Raw genomic sequence first — 18,363 nt, 5'->3', positions numbered from 1 at the left:
GTAAATAGAAACAGGGCTCTCTTCACAGTGATCTTTAAAACTTACAAAATTGAATCTCTACAACATGGGACAATTACAAGCAGAGAAAACCTTCTCATGTACTCAATCATGCGCAGATGCAAATATCTCTCACGTTAATGAAATAATGATACCGTTTTCGGCAGTTTCATTGACAAATAATAAGAAAGATGTCTAAATGGGTGTGGCAGTGTGAGAGTTAAATCTGATTGTAATTAGATTGCAGTATGTATAGTCATGTGGTTAATAGTAAATTTTCCTTGATTAACTGGTCCTGTTTGTTAAGAGCTCCTATTAATAATACATTAGTGCTCTCTGTGTTGGCTGTAGAGACACACCATGGACCAGTGCAAAATTAATGAAGGCAGGTACGCATGCTGATTAGAATGTGGCAGTTTAATAAACTCTTCCAACATTAAATTATTTAATGCATTCATGCTCATGCAGGCTATTCGATGGTCAGCTTGACCACCTATGTGTTAATATTGGGAATTGAAATGCAGAGAGTGGAAGAGATATAGTGGTGTATGAGGCAATTAGCTCTCATGTCTGATAAATGGGGCAATACCTATGTGTGCGCATGTTTTAGCAAACCACAAATAGTGCTTTCATTAGCTGGAATCTTCTGTGGAAATTTTTATAAATGTTTAGTTTCATTTTTGCACCATAAACAGAGGGTCTGATAGCTGTAGTCACTGTCAGCTGAATGTTTGAGGCAGATTTAAAGTAAGCTATAAAGTAAGTTGCCTGGTTAAAATAAATGGGTCACAAAAATTAGATAGGAAGCTTATCAATAAACATCTCCAATCTGGACATAATCTCTATCTATCAAATAGAAAATACTTTATATAAATGTACATTATTTCTATATATAAATGCAAATAGCTATTAGATGTTGAGCAAAAGAATAAGATTTTACATTTGAACAATCTTTATAGTTTACACAAAGCTTATAAATGTTATTTTGTTTCATTTTCATCATAACCATTTTAAATGAAGAGTGAGTATTATTTGCTAATAAGTGGCCGGTCAGAGCCTTAAAAATCTCAGTTCTTATAACTCAAAGTTCAGGGCTTTTTAGCACAATTTTACAGCTGCCTACAAAACTAGTATTGGTGAGAATAAGCTATTATTTATAAACAATACACTTTTAATTAACAACAAAAAGTTACTTTTTTGCAGTAGGTAAGCATTCTAGGAATTCAGCCTCTCTGGGAACAGGATGCTACATAGATTTGGTAGAAACACAAAAGAAGACATTCCTATATTTTAACACTATCTAATTATAAACAAATAAGTTTGTAAATGATATATATTTTCTTAAGTCCCAGGATACTTTCTGGCTGTATTTCAGGCATTCACAGGAACTTTCACAGTGCTTGCCTGGAAAACATGCCAACACAGAACAATCCAGGCTCTGGACCTTGGAGACAGTGTAGAAAGCATGAACTGTCTTTGGTAAGGTCACCAGCAGGTCTAGTTTTGCTGATTTACAAGACCGTCCATTGTAGAAGCAAGCTCTGGAAAAATGGTTGAATGGATTTATCAGTCTGGGGAATTCCATGACTTTGCCATTCTGTCTTCAGTTCTTCACCCATTCTTAGGGTGTCAGCTAAAATAATAAAAAGGAGAAAATGATTCTTACTCAACAAAATCAAAGGAGAGTAGCAAGGGAGTCTGGACAGACTAAAATGCACAGGAAGCCAGGATAGCAGGTCTGTCTACTAGACTTGTACATTCCCAGGAACTGTCAGACTGACTTTGAGCAATTAACCTCACTGGGTCTCCATAGATATTTTCAGATGTAATTGAGGAAACTGAGGAAAGGAAAGAATTATGTCCAGATTGGAGATGTTTATTGATAAGTTTCCTATCTAATTTTTGTGACCCATTTATTTTAACAAGGCAACTTTCCTTTGGGTTTTTTTTGTTTTGTTGTTGTTGTTATTGTTTTTGTTGTTTTATCAGGAGGAATAATCCCAAGAATCCTTTACACACACACACACACACACACACACACACACAAAGCATGGACTTCTGTGGCGGACAGAAAACACCATCTTTGTATGGCATACTGTGCAATTCTGGGGCTTTGGCTGGCCTGTGATTTCTCTATGGACCTTATCCAGCCTGGATGGTCTGGATTCCTGCTATTGGTTCCCCCCACCCCACATCTCTGGCTTGCTTCAAAGAATGCTGTGGTCATGAATTAATACTGTCCTCTTGGTTAGCTATTACAATGTTGGTTGCAGTATCAATGGTGCTTGTCCTTACTGCTTCCCTTTGACAATGTGGACAGTTATTGATGTCTGGCACTTGTTAGAGGTGGTTGGCAGCTACATGAATATTGTAACTTACAATAGGCTTTCCACAACATTGCTGTGTGCCCATGAATTCTGACAGCTATCTGAAGGATATAGGAGCTGCCAGTCCATTTTTTCCAGTCATGGTGTGTGCTGACAAAATGGGTTTTACTTTTCTCTGGATCTAGCAGAAACATTGCACAATTAGAAGAGTAAACAATTTCAACTTGTTTGTATATTTTCAGTCAATGAGCTTTTGCAAAATCATTGTATTCTACACATCTAAGTTACTTATACTAACAAAAAAAAGTAGCTCAAACAAGGCTAATTCTTAACTTCTAACTTTCAAGCCTTTGGCTACTGTGAAAATCAAATGTGAGATGCAAAAGAAGACTACTCCCAAAAGAAAACAGGGTCTCACCTGGCACACAGAATGAACTCAAAACAGCAATAATAATTAAGCATTGAGGATAGCATGATTGGAATGCTGGGATAATGGTAATGTTTTGAACATGGAAATACAACTTCAATATCATGCATTTTTCAAAATGCCCTGATAGACATAACTAACTTTATAGTAGACTTACTATTTGTCAAGTATTTGGAATTTATTTAATTTTGTGAAAACTCAATGGGAATAAAAACAATTTTTATCTCTGTTTTACATATTATGAAATTGAATCTCAGAAATTTTGACTTGCCCATGGTCAAGAGGCACTGAGACAGAGACAATACTGAAATCCAGAGTGTCTTAGCGTTCTCAACACTTACAAATGGTACAGCCAACCCTTCATAGTTCAATGTGTAGCTATTAGTCACGTGTAGCTATTGAGCAGTTGAAATATGTGTAGTTTGAATTCAAATGTGTTACAAGTGTAAAATAGACAAGATTTGAAGACTTAGTATGAAAAAATAATGTAGCATATGTAATTACTAGATTTGTTACATTGCTTACAGGTTGAAATGATAATGATTTGATTATTTAGAATTAAATAAAACATGTTAAAATTAAGTTTACTTGTTTTCTTCTTTTTTATAGCGGCATAGTATTCCATTGTGTAGATGTACCACTGCTTTCTAATCCACTCATCTGCTGATGGGCACTTAGGCTGTTTCCAAATCTTAGCTATGGTCAATTTTGCTGCTATGAACATAGGGGTGCATATATCCTTTCTGATTGGTGTTTCTGGTTTCTTGGGTTATATTCTTATAAGTGGGGTTACTAGGTCAAATGGCAGTTCCATTTTTAATGTTTTGAGGAAACGTCATACTGTTCTCCACAGTGGTTCCACCATTCTGACAGGTGTGAGGTGGTACCTCATTATTGTTTTGGTTTTCATCTCTCAGATGATTAGTGACTTTGAGCATGTTTTCATATGTCTCCTGGTCTTCTATATGTCCTCTTTTGAAAAGTGTCTATTTAGATCCTTTGCCCATTTTTTGATTGGATTGTTTATCTTCCTTTTGTTAAGTTGTAGGAGTTCCCTGTAAATTTTGGAGATTAAACTCCTAACGGAGATAACACTGACAAATATGTTCTCTCATGCAGTGGGCTTTCTTGTTGTTTTATTGATGGTTTCTTTCACTGTGCAAAAACTTTTTATTTTGATGTAGTTTCATTTGTTTATTTTCTCCTTAGTTTCCATTGCCCTAGGAGTTGTGTCGGTAAAGATATTGCTACGACAAATGTCTTCTATTTTGCTGCCTATGGATTCTTCTAAGATTTTTATGGTTTCCCGTCTTACATTTAAGTCCATTATCCATTTTTAGTTTATTTTTGTGTATGGTGTAAGTGGTCTAGTTTTTTTTCTTTTCTTTCTTTTTTTTTTTTTTTTGTATGTATCTGACCAGTTTTCCCAACACCATTTATTGAAGAGACTGTCTTGACTCCATTATATGTTCTTGCTCCTTTGTCAAATATTAATTGAGCATAGTGGTTTGGGTCAATTTCTGGGTTCTCTGTTCTATTCCATTGATGTATATGTCTGTTCTTGTGCCAGTACCAGGCAATTTTGAGAACAGTAGCTTTGTAATACAGCTTGATATCTGGTTTTTGAGATCTCTCCAACTTTGTTCTTCTTTCTCAGGATCACTCCAGCTATTTAGGGTCTTTTTATATTCCAGATAAATTTTTGGAGAGTTTTTTCTATGTCTGTGAAATATGCCGTTGGTATTTTAATGGGGAGTGCGTTGAATTTATAGATTGCTTTGAGTAATATGGACATTTTAATGATGGTGATTCTACTAATCCATGAACATGGTATGTTCTTCCATCTGTTTATGTTGAAGTGGCCTTTCTTATCTGTTGTGGCCTTCCCTTTGATATCTATTTTATCAGATTTAAGTATTGCTACTCCAGCTTTTTTTTTCACTTCCATTTGCCTGAAAGATATTTTTCCATCCCTTCACTTTCAGTCTGTGTGAGTCCCTTGTTCTGAGGTGGGTCTCTTGTAGACTGCATATATATGGGTCCTGTTTTCTTATCCATTTGGCTACTTGATATCTTTTGATTGGAGCATTTAGTCCATTTACATTTAATGTTATTATTGATAGGTAACTGTTGGTAGTCATTTTTATTGTTTTCACTATTTTCTACCATAAGATTACTTCATTTATACTAAGAATCTCATTTAAAAGAATAGGTTGAAACCATAACTCCAACCAAACACCACAATGCCCCCCAGTATTGACTATCTCATGCTTCATGTGCATAACCTGCTGTGGGATGTCAAATAGTTGTCCATCAACAGTAACTATAAACCAAAGTTTGCTGTTTTACTCAGTTTGCTAGGAACCATCTCTAATTCACAATAGCTATATTGAAATCTTTCAATGTTGGGAATTCCTGGCCAGTTGTTGGCTAAACATCAGCATCTACAAGGTGCAATTGCCTTTCTGTGTTGAGGACTTTAAGAGTAGACATCATATATTACTCATTTTTTGTAAAATATTCTAGTACAAGGATCCTTGGTGAAGCCGATGATATTAGAGAGAGACTCTGGCCCAACAGCACCAGTAAAATTGTGTCTATTAAAGAGGAAGAAAAATGATTACCTCATGAAGTCTAAGAAAACAGTTCATTTCATTCACAATTATACAAATATTTGAAAACCCATATTATCAACTGAAACACATTTAGGGCACTTTTCACACAGAAGTTTTTCTATGAGAAAAAAAGAGTTAATATTAAATTGTCTATAAGTATTTGTCGCTGCCTGACCAAATGTGTCTTCTAAATGAAACTACTAAGTCAGCAAGGGTCAGGAAGTGCATGCACTGAAAAGAAAACTTAAATTCCACTGTGAGAATTTACATCAAAAGTAGAGCCAATGAATTATTTCCTCAGTATTTACCCTCATGATGAGGATATAACACATATGAAAAGCCATAAAGCAAGAGGTTTTAAGTATTGATGAACATGGGTAGGAATGAATCACATACACTGGACTTTTGTGCAGCATGTAAGTCAAGACATTAAAGAAGACAGATAGGTAGATATAGGGGGAGAAGCATATTTAACCTCCACTTATGAGTTTTAATTTGATTTATGGGCAAATTGCATGCTATTCCTTAAATAATTAATTTAGAGTAAATCCTAGTTTTAACTTTTGTTGAAGCACTAAAAACAAAAACAAAAATTTAATGTTTGTTCTCCTCACCTATAGCTAAAAACCAGCTGAATTTTAAAACCAAATTTGGCAGGCACTTGATGATATGCTTTCAGCATGATGTTTTAAAGATAAAACTATGGAGAAAACTTTAAATATGAATGGAGGTCACAAGGAAAATTCCTCTCACACAATAGAATCATCATGTCCATCTCTCCAAATGTGTGTTTTGGGCTCTAAGTTGGAAGAATACAACAAGGTACGTTTATTCTTTCTCCACTTCCTTGGGTTCTAAGGATAAACACCCTTTAAATGTTTCTATAGCACATCTAGTTCCTCTCTAATACATTTTGCTGGCTTTGGTGTTCAATTTAATTTAAATCAGCGGAATAATCCAAGTGAATCTAGGTTGCTGTAATGTTACATTAGGAAGATCAGATCCATTTGCAGCTAAGGTACACCCAAATTCATTAACATTTGCTCAATAGGCTTCCAGCAGGTGACTTTATGAAAGGAAACAGATGCATCTGAATGTCACCTTACCACACATGTGACTATTAATAGATTTTTGTTCTGTCCATATACTGTAATTGATGCATCTCATTCTAAGGGAATATGGATAATGGCATTAGTTTACTTTCAAATACACAGAATTATCCAAAAATGTTCTCTAAGAGGCTTTGACATTTAAATAACTCCAAATTTTACACAGGCACAATGGGGATTAACCTCAATGACTTCCTAAGTGCTAATTACTAAACCTAAATACAGGATAGCTCAAAGGGCTAAACCACAGAGAGGTTGTGGGTTCTAATCCCCAGGTCAGAAATATGGCCAAAGGCAAGACTTCCTAGAACAGAAAAGTAAAAAGAAGCAATATAACTGGCTGGCTTCTGCATGAAGGCAAGGAAGCTGGCTGGGGACCTATAGGCTCAAATATGGACTCTGTACATTTTGAAGAAACTTGCCAAAAGGAATATGTATACTTAAGCCAGCCATTACAATGGAATAAAATGAATACGGACAGGAGTCACAGCACATTATTAGTTCTAGGACTGGCATGTCTCTGAGCCATGGTTTCCCTCCTGCATGAAATAAAAATGACAGTGCCTGTCATGTAAGTGTGAAAAATTATTGTGGGGAGAAGAAATGAGACCATGAGTATGAAAACATTTATAGACTGTAAAGATCTTCTGTGCTGAATAAGTTGTTATGTATTATTGGGTTGCTGGATTGAAGTGATGGTAAGTCTTTCCAAACATTTGCATTAGAAAAGATAGCTTTTGGCACAGCCAACATGGCTCAGTGGTTGAGCATTAACCTATGAACCAAGAGATCACAGTTCGATTCCTGGTCAGGGCATATGCCCAGGTTGTGGGCTGGATCCCTAGTGTGGGGCATGCAGGAGGCAGCCAATCAATGATTCTCTCTCATCATTGATGTTTCTACCTTTATGCCCTTCTCCTTTACTCTCTGAAATCAATAAAAATATATATTTAAAAGAATAAAGAAAACAGCTTTCAAACAGTATATTAATATTGTTTGGAGAGGAGGGGTACGGAGGTGGTATACACCTTTGGGAAGAGCAACGCAAGACACCGAAGGCATATTGCAGTTGGTATTTGTGTCTACAAAGTCCTCCTAATGAGGAGAAAAAGGGTGCTGCATTTACCTTCTCTCCATAAGTTAATAAAATAAATCCCATGTTAAAATTAGAGAAGAAGAAAAGAAAATGGAGAAAATAAAAGGAAGGGAAAGGGAGAAAGAATTATAACCTTTACCAAAGTCTCTTGACTGGTGCCAAGAATGAACAGCATTGCCTGGGATTCAGCCATTTATCTATTCACTAGAGACCTGGTGCACGAAATTCGTGCATGGCTGGGGGGGGGGGGGGCGGGGAGGGAGTGGTCCCCTCAGCCCAGCCTGCACCCTCTCCAATCCAGGACATCTCGGGGGATGTCTGCCTGCCAGTTTAGGCCCGATCCCGGGGATTGGTCCTAAACTGGCAGTTGGACATCCCTCTCACAATCTTGAACCACTGGCTCCTAATTGCTCACCACCTGCCTGCCTGGTTGCCCATAACTGACCCCCTTGCCAGCCTGATTGCCCCTCACTGCCTCTATGTGCTGGCCTGATTGCCCCTAACTGCCCTCCCTGCCAGCCTGGTTGCCCCAACTGCCCCCCCTGCTGCCCTGGTCACCCCCAACTTCCCCCCTGCCAGCCTGGTTGCCCTTCATGCCCCCCCACCCCCGCTGGCCTGGTCTCCCCAAACAGCCAGCTATTCAGTTGTTTGGTCATCCCTCACTAACCCCCCTGCTGGCCTGGTCGTAGGCAGCCATCTTGTGAGAGTGTGAGGGTTAATTTGCATATTACCTCTTCATTATATAAGATACCTGATAGACTTCTCTCTAGCTTGGTGAACCCTCCATTTCTCTCCTCCTCTTCTCTTCCACCCTTCTCCTCTTTCTTTGCCTTACTACTGCTCCTTTACTTTACTAACCTTCCTATAAATTCTCTACTTAAACCTGGCCTCCTGATCTCTCTTTACTCTCACCTTCTTCCCATTTTCCAAACAAATTCTGTTCTGCTCTGCATTGCTACATGTCCTTTCTAGTCAATGTTAGTCTGCTCTTTCTTAGTTCCTTTCCATTCTTTGCTTTCCCATTAGTCTAAGTACCAAAACAAGGGCCAAGAACTGAGCAGACAAAACAAGATCTGCCTCAAGGTGAAGGCAGAAAAAAAGACTGTATTACTATATCACATAAGAGGATGATTTACACAAATAGGTCTATGGTATTCCAGACATTGTTTCGAGAGCTTTACATTTCTTAACACCTTTAATTCCCTCACCACTCAATGCAAAAGTACTTTATTATCTCCATTTTTCAGAAGAGGGCAATGAAATCCAGAGAGAATAATAAATTTGGCCAAAGTCACAAAGCTTTAAGTCTGACTAAGGAGCCTGCCCTCAGCTACTGAAGGGGATGGATATATAATTAGAGAAATGAATCAATGTACAAAGTATTGAAGTGGGCTGTGTATGGCTGGAAGTGTGAGGGGGGCTGAAATTCCATGGTTAGACAAGGTAATGGCTGCCAAATGGGTCATAGCCAATCCCAACACAACCTATCACAAATTCATGACGTGGTGCAAAACTGTCTAAAGTTAACCTCTCTATAGGTAATGTTTTCTTAAAAGTTGAATTTGTGGAGTGAGTCATTTTTGAGAAATCAAATCTGTATTAGCTACCAATTTCATTAAATTCAAGAAATGGAAGAGTCTAACAAAGCAGAATGAGAACCAAAGTAAACTCAGTGAATGTCCATATAGTAAATTTAGTTCAGATCTGCCAAATTATTACAGCTCTGTGAAGATTGCTAGTCAGGGGCCACAGAACATCCCACATTCCCCATACATGCATATAGGAATGGCATGGCTTGTTTTATAGGCACTGCATGAAGGTTGTCATATCATCTATTTTGGTTCTTCCAACATTCCCACACCAACGCTATATAGGTCTGGAAAGATACAAAAACCATATGATATTGTTCCAAAAGTTCAAGTAATTTTTATTTATAATTATGGTTTGTGTGTTTTTAATATTCATATTTTCTCTCCTTGATTCCAAAAAAGTTTATACTGTCTGATATTGAGTTTGACTAAAATAAATTGTTTTCATGTATTTAAGCTTTAAAAGAAATTCTTCTGGTACATTCCAGAGTCTAATAATTGGCTATTATTAGCATTAATAAGAATTACACAGCCAAATCCCACTGCCCTGCACTGAAAAGATACCCCTTAGGATCAAGACTCAGTAACATTTTGAATGTGTTGAAATATAATTTCCAGTTCACATACCTCTCAAAAGGTAAAACAGATATGGGAGTTTATGTTTGAGATAATAGAAAAGAAACTTTCTTGTTCGTGCTGCTTGGAATTAGAAATGTATAAGTAATCAAATTTGCTATGCAGAGGACAAGCAATCATTCCTATGAGAGACTCTTAATAGTAGATCTTTTTTATTCATTTCTTCAAAGGAAGGCTACCTCTTGCTGTATTTTTTTTTCTGTTAGAGCCATTTCCGTTGCCTTCAAATTTCTGTAATACATATTATTTGAATATCTGGAAATGTATTTATTGCCTTGTAAGTATATTTTGAAAAGTACCAGCCCACACAAATTTTATCAGTATATCTCATGCAAAATAAATTTGCTTTTTTTTCCTCTCCACCTCATACTTACCTTATGCCTACTAATAAACAATTATGTTAAAACATGGGTAAATTCTTTAAAAAGATAACCTAGGCTTTCCTGATTCTGCCTGTTTAGACAACAAATGGGTAGCACCTTTTTAATTAGTCTTTCTGTAATGATACCACCAAGGAAACACCCCAGCTATTCCACTTCTCTATGTTAGTATCTTCTGTATTTTAAAACTTGATTCAACAATCATTTTATACCAGAGGATATATCATGACTTGTGAAATGTTCAGTTGCTTTCAATAAAAAAAAAAAGAAATCATTTTACATAAGCCAGTTTAAAATATCAGAAGAACAAAAATGGATCTATTTGGAATTGTTTCTGAAACAAAACTTGATTTTTGTCAGTAGTGCATAAAAAAACAATGAAATAGCCAAGAAAACATTTTCTTATATTACACAGTCCTTTTGACAGAGGGTCAGTCCTAGTCTTTTAAATTTGGCATCCTAAAATAATATCAATATATTTATTTAGAATATTTTCTGAAAGTTTGTTTTCAGTGAAACCAAAATTAAGATGAATTACAACAAAATATATTAATAAACTACATCATGTGCTGTTTTACTGATGTGCTTAATGGAGAGTTTTGTTCATTGTTTTATACTCATCTTAATTTTTTAAATTGCTGTGTAAGAGGTTTCTGCAGCATTTCCATTGTGAAACATACAACCATCCAAATCCAAATCCCAAAACTTTAAACAAATATACTATGAAGACATGTCTTTCTTTTATTCAAAACTGCAACCAGAAGTCAGGTCAAAATATCTTGAAAATGATTCATTTCATATATTTCCTGAAAAATTCAAAAGTGGTGACTATCATCATAGGGTCTGCAGGAAGGAACTTCTTGTATACAAAGACAACTTTGAGTAGAGCATAATTTCTTCTTTAATGTACTTGTCTTCCTCTGGAAAAATAATGTTTTAGTTTCATATCAACATTAGGTTTTGGGGTGTGTTTTTTTTTTTCCTGAACCATGAGTAAATTTATGAAACTCTTTTTCCTTCTAAGAACCCAGAGAAGCAATCACTTTCATTCTGTAAAAGAGTGTCCATTATAGTTGTGGTAATTTGTATTTACAGAATCAAATTACCTAAAAAGATAGGAATAATGCTCTACTTCTTATAATGTGGCTCTTTTTTCAAAAGTCTCTTGAGATAAGAAAACTTACCCCTGAACATTGACATTGCATGGGTTTGAATATGTCAACATTTCTAAAAACAGCATGGTCTGAAAAGGGCCCAGGAGGGAAATGGAGGCACTCCTATCAATGATAATTTTGAAAATGGAATATGATTTCCAAGATTCTTGAAACAGAAATCAGTAGTGGGGGGAAATTGATTGCTCCATTTGCCATTAATGAGATGGAGGAAGTGACCTCTAACCAATGAGCAAGGGACACTAGAACGCAGAGCTAAAAACAATCTTCTTTTGTGAGATGAATGAAAAGAAAATACTATTGCACAACTCTAAACAGTTACATTTTTTTTCTAAAGGAAATGGGCTAATTTAGCTGGGTCAGACTCCTTTCCTTCCTCTTGATATTTATTTGTATTCTACACGTTTTCTTTCTATTTTGCAGCATTCTTTCATTTTTTTAATATATATATATATATTTTATTGATTTTTTACAGAGAGGAAGGGAGAGAGATAGAGAGTTAGAAACATCGATGAGAGAGAAACATCGATCAGCTGCCTCCTGCACATCTCCTACTGGGGATATGCCCGCAACCCAGGTACATGCCCTTGACCGGAATCGAGCCTGGGACCTTTCAGTCCGCAGGCCGACGCTCTATCCACTGAGCCAAACCGGTTTCGGCAATTTTACAGCATTCTTAAATGCTTCTTTTCTCTGCGCTTGTGGGCTAAACACTGACATTCGAGTGGCCTCTTCCTGGCCTGTTGTGTCTCCTCTGGCCTCACTTTGGGCTTTGGGGCCTTGATACCTTTGCAAGGGGAGTGCCTGAGCTGAGAAAGCTCTTCTCTATCATAACCCATCCTTTCTCTAGGACCCAATTCAAAGACCTCTTCAGTCGGAGTTCACCTTTTATCTCCTAACACATTATATACGTGGCATGTGCTTGCTATGTAATGGGTATGTTTCTGAATGAATGCATATCACTGATGATTTTACCACTCATACACCACTTATCAGCACTGCTGTGTTTAAATGTTAGATCTTCCCAAAAAGACTGTAATTTCCTAGAAGCAAGAAGATATCTTTCACTTTGGTACTGCTTATATAATAGATCAATGATTATACTTTAGTGGAAAGTACACAAGAGATGTTAGTAGAATATATGAAGATTCTTAACATAAAAAGCACCTAATATTTAAAAGTATATTCGCATTTGGAAAGCAGCATTGTAAGAAAAAAGAAATCTCACCAAAAATGGATCTTAAAAATTTCACTATAGTACACATTAAAAAAGAAATCATTAAATTAAACTGCAAAATTCAAAAAACAGAACACTTAATTTTTCACAAAGAAAATCTTTGAAGGATATTAATGTCACACATACATGAGGAAAAGACAAACATGTTTAAATGATTAACAATATAAAAGTTCTGATTCAAACTGCAAGCTGCCCTCCTCCCTTTGGGGGGCTGGAGCAAAACAAAAATTGTCATGTATCCTAAAAATAATTCATTTAATTACAAAGTGTATTTTACATAGGAAGCTTGAAACATTCATCTGCCATGGCCATATTGATTCTAGGGGCAGTGGAGCCAGGAGGTATGGAAAGTCCAGTCACGTAGGGTCAGTAATCTGATCAAAAAACAAAACGTGCCTTCCAAATCTTTGACTCATTCTTTGGCCATGGACTTACATTTTCCACATTCCCCATTTAGGAAAAAAATGAGAAACATAATTTTTTAAAAAACTACTAATAACCACCAAGTTGAGAATTTTATTAAAACCACCTTTTCTTGTCCGTTCCCACCGTCACTGCACTAACCTAAATTCCTTTTGATCTATCAGTAGGTGATCGCTGTAGTTTTTGGCAAGAATCTCAAGTTCAAGTCTCTCCCTTTACCAGATGTCCCTCTTACTACCGTGACATGTCTCCCCAAGCCATACAGCTCAAAGGTAGCACTGCCCCAATCTCGTTTCTCTAATCACTACCTAAAGTCTTATAAAATCTGATCACATACTAACTTTGTTTCCCTACCATTTAAGAGAGTAGAACATAGAACACTTTCTAATCAAATCAAGTAAATGGATCTTGACTTTTCAGATCTATCTCAAATGTTGGTTGGCTCAACAGGTATTCACAATTCCAGATACAAAATAAATGCCCAATATACATACACGTATGTTAACTGATTAAATAATTGAGAACATTTTTTAAAGTTCTTGTGACGTTCTGGTAAGCTGCGTGTAATGTTACCATCTAATCATATAACTGTAAATATTAACAGGGTCAGTAGTTTTAGGAAAAATCAAAAGAGGCCCTTTTCCCTTTTCCCATCAAAATTACTATACTCTCAAACACTCCTCTAACAAGATTTGCCAGGGTCTCATCATCTTTTCCAGAATTTTAAAGACTCTTCTATTTGTAGAGGTAGTGAATTTATTTGAATACAAAAAGGCTAAACCCCAAGTTTATTTGCCTTCACATAAGCACTTCAATAAAACAGACCCAACAGTTATCAACTTAAGAGTAACATCTGGATCTCTCATACTTGCCTAATAGATGCAGTGTTCTGCTCAGGGATTCTAAGACAATATGTAAGATAAATAAAAAGCTAGCAAAACAGAATAAAGACCACAGCTCATTTTTCCACAGTTGGGAGAAATTGAGAATATTTTCTCTGCAGTTCCCACTGCAATTAGTTGGAAGATGGAAACTCTTGAGGAGAGTTTGCATCCATCTTGAGTCTTTGCAGGACAGGTATTCACACATGTCCACTTTCCCTAGTTTAATTTCAGTAATAGGTGGGCAAACAAGCATATAAACACACTAGATAGCCTCTTGTCAACCATGATTAGCTTCTTTGCACTTTGGTGGTGACCCAGTGAGTGTTACAGTTGGGTCACTCATGAGTCACTTCCTTGTGATTCCCCATCCTGCCCTACCTGTGTCCAGCAAGGAGACAGCATTTTTTTGTCTGTTCCCATCAGACCACATCTTAGGTAAAGAGCAAGATAAAATGCACAATTTCTAATAAGCTCTTTATAGCGGTCAGATTCCTGGCCAGCTATTTCCTTGTAATAGTTGAGAGAATCAATGTTACAAGAAGACACCTGACATTTTGCTTGAGCATGTGTCTCTGGCCAGTGATAATTAACCTGGAGGTAAAGAACCAGTCATTTTCTTAATACAACAAGGCACCACTTTCAAAGTTGGGGCTCCTCCTGTTTTAATAATCAAAAGGAAAAGACCTTTGGTACTTAATATTTAAACAAAATGTTTAATATTTACACAGTAAAGTTCTTCTTCTGATATTAAACCAGCATTAAAGCAGGGATGGAAATTGGTTTATAATCTCTGACACCAGGCCTGGAGCCTAGTGGTGTAGTAAACAATGTCACTCTTCAGATGGGCACCACCTGCAATGGGTTCAGAAATGTCAACTGTAATTAAACATTTTATTTCAAGGATAATTCATAGGTTATGTACATGAAGGACTGCTTTACGCCATGAGAAATTTCAAAGTACTGGCCTGTGTAAATAAGAAGCAGGTCTTTTTTTAGTGTGTATGTGTGTGTGTGTGTGTGTGTGTGTTTAAGTACATGCAAACGGCCTGAAGCCTAATTAATAATATTCTTAAACATGTGCTTCATATTTTGCAAAGATTTTGAAAGTCCATTCCATGAAGCTTGACTGGTAATGATATGCCTCTGCCTTACCAATTATTTCTTCTAGCTCCAAGTAAGAATACTGCAGGCGGGGGGAAGGAAATGGTTTTCCATCAGCTCACGTGGTAAACTAATGGCAAAGTTGGAATTGGTCTTCATCAATGCTAAAGTCCTGTTTGTGGACTCCAGTTTCAACGTATGGTTTCAATGAAAACCTTAAGAAAAGTTATTATTTTAAAAAGGATGACAAGTTTTTCAAAGGTGTGTGGATCACCGAGACCCTGTAATAATGCTTCTAATCCTAATGAGAATTGAGTGAAATTATTCAATTAAGAAGTGAGTATGTGTGTGTGGTTGTGTGTGAGTATGTTAGTGTGTGTGTGCATGTGTGTGTGCTTCTGCAGGCGCGCTCAGACATGCACGAGAGAAAGAGAGAGGAAGCAATGCTCCATTTTTTCTATATAAATAAAATTTCACCCCCTGTTCCATTGGTAGAAATTTGTTAAAAGCTAACATAATGACTCAGAGATTTAACATACACCTTTCCTGGCCCCCGCTCTAACATTCTATATCATTTTTTTCCCAAAAAAACAAGGCTTAAGAGGAAAAGCATTAAGTAAAAAATGCTATTTAAATAATAGAAAAAATGGGTGAAAGTTATGCCTTTTTTATACATTTAACACAGTCCATTATAAAGAGTACTTGTTTCTCTAATTATTTAAGGCAGCAGGCCGAAACCGGTTTGGCTCAGTGGATAGAGCATCGGTCTGCGGACTGAAGGGTCCCAGGTTCGATTCCGGTCAAGGGCATGTACCTGGGTTGCGGGCACATCCCCAGTAGGAGATGTGCAGGAGGCAGCTGATCGATGTTTCTCTCTCATCGATGTTTCTAACTCTCTGTCCCTCTACCTTCCTCTCTGTAAAAAATCAATAAAATATATATTTAAGGCAGCAGGAAAAAGTATCCTTCACCCGTCTCTCACTCACTGGCTTTTCCTGTCCTTCCTGTATTATTTGACAGGCTAATGTTTATGACATATATAATACCAAGAAGAAGGCCTTAGGTACATGAACTGAGCAAGCTGAAACACAAGGTGAAGAGCCAGGCATCTGACTGGGAATGCAGAGCCTCACCTCTACAGGTGGGGTGGGGGCCCGGCAGAGAGGCCTGGCACTGAGCAAATGGAGCCACTTCCACTTGGTACTGTTCTGACATAGAATGTTAGTTCTCTGTCATTTGGGGGAAATTTGTTGTTAATAGCAAAAAGCAACAGATATCAATTCTTCTAAATCACTGTTCAAAAATGAGTGTGATCTGGTTATTTGTTAAAAGAGTTTTGACTGCTTCCTTTAATAATATTTTCTTTGGGAAATCTGATCATTATAAAAGCAATGCAAAAATACGGGGAAAATAGCACATTAAGAAAAAATGCTGGAAGTAATATGTACACTGCTGAAAATTGTATTAGAATGAAAAAACTGATATATAAGAAATACTTGAAGAAAATATGACCACAGTATGTTAGGATGGTGGGGTTATGAGTAATAATTTTTCCATTTCCCAGATTTTTTTTAGTGAGATCATGTGACTTTAATTATTAAACATCTATGTCGAGTAAGAAGATGATCACCTTGGGAAATGAAAAAGTTCATAGTCATGCACTTGTTCATTGAACCACAGTAGCGAAGAGGTGGAGAAAAAATTTGGTGAAGGCTCAGACCAAACACAATTTAAATTTCTTTTCCTCCACACCTCCCACTTAACATATAGAGAAGAGTCCAAGGAGATTGTTGGCACAATAAGATGAAAGGAGAAGGTAGACGAACACAATGTCAGAATGCTTAGTAGGTCTGAACCTCCAGTTTCTATTAACCTGTTTTCAGATCCTCAGTATTAAAGAGTCCGTTTATCTTACTGCTAAAATGATGCTGCCCTGGCTGCAAGACAGAAGAAAGACAAAAGCTCTCTCAGTCCAGCCATACCACTCCTAATTAGGAGAGTAGTAAAGTCTGTGGTTTTGTTAAAAAGCTTATAGCTATGACAAAATAAGATTATAGCGTAGAACACATTGTTCAGCTACATAACCCCCACTAGATCAGACCAGATGTAGAATTAAATTGATAATGCATTTTCAAACTCAGGAGTCTAAGGCCACAAAGCTAGTAAATGGCAGAACTGGTAAGATGGAAGAAATAATCAACTTGATAGTTCCACAAATTTCTTTATTCAAGTCATAGAGGCAAACTTCTTTTGTCTCAATCAATTAGCATTTGTTGAATATTTGTCATGTGACTTAGAGAGCACTTTCCCTTTCACCCTAACATGATCCCCCACTGCATCTCCCCACCATAATTGCCTCTCTGTAAAACACGCCATGATTGCAATGGACCTGCTGTAATGACAAACCCCATTAGCCAGCTTGTAGCCTTTAGTGTAGAGAGGTACAGGGTTTGAGTTTGAGACCTTTTAATTAAAAAAAAAAAAAAAGGAAGGGCATGGCAGCCGTGCATAGTAATTAGAAAAAAAATGTTATTCCCATACAGCCTTCTCCTTTGGCGATTGAGATGGAAAAGACTTAGAAAGAAGAACCCCAAAGCACTGCACCTGAGCAAATAATAAGAATTCATTTAGAACAAATATAACATTAAAAGCTAATTTTTTCCACCACAAAATTAATTGATTAACTTTTCCCTCTACAAATATATTACTAAAACTTTCTCACTGCGCAAACTCTCCGAGCAAAATTAATGGTTTTGTTTTGAAAATTAATTTAGATATTAAAAAATTATATTTTCCACCAAGATCTCAGTTACTCAGATTAAATATTAACCAAAAGCTGTCTTCTGCTTAAATAGAATTTAGCCTTTGAAGTGTTTTTATTAATCTCTTCTGATGTAGGTGCTTGAAATTCTATGAAAGTGCTGCTGCTACCCGCTCTGTGCATCACTTACTGTAATTTATTTTCAGAACATAATTCTATTTATAAATGAAAATCCTATTAAAAGAAGACAAGAAAAATTAGTCCTAGACTTTGCATTGGTAGAGTAGAAACAAAATGAGCGGCCTAACCTGAAGTGACATTTACAAATTACCTGTTAATTTAAACCGGGGTGAGGGATGACAGAATTTAGTCAGACTGACAGGAAGTACCGAAGGAATGACAGTCGGGTCTGGTGTGGTCATAAAGCTCTTACTGCTGGCACATTTATCTGTGTTCCTCCGCTACCCCACCACCTCCCCAAAAGCTTCCTGCCTAGTAAATAATATGTTTGTAAAAACATTTACATTTTTGTCAGATTAGTGAGTAAAGGTTGTACACAGCTGGAAACTCTCCCCCTTTGTTTAAGGGGAGGAAATCATTCATTAAAAA

Source organism: Myotis daubentonii, chromosome 3, assembly GCF_963259705.1.
Source record: "Myotis daubentonii chromosome 3, mMyoDau2.1, whole genome shotgun sequence".
In the NCBI taxonomy this organism is placed as follows: domain Eukaryota; kingdom Metazoa; phylum Chordata; class Mammalia; order Chiroptera; family Vespertilionidae; genus Myotis; species Myotis daubentonii.
This window is presented reverse-complemented; position numbering follows the sequence as displayed.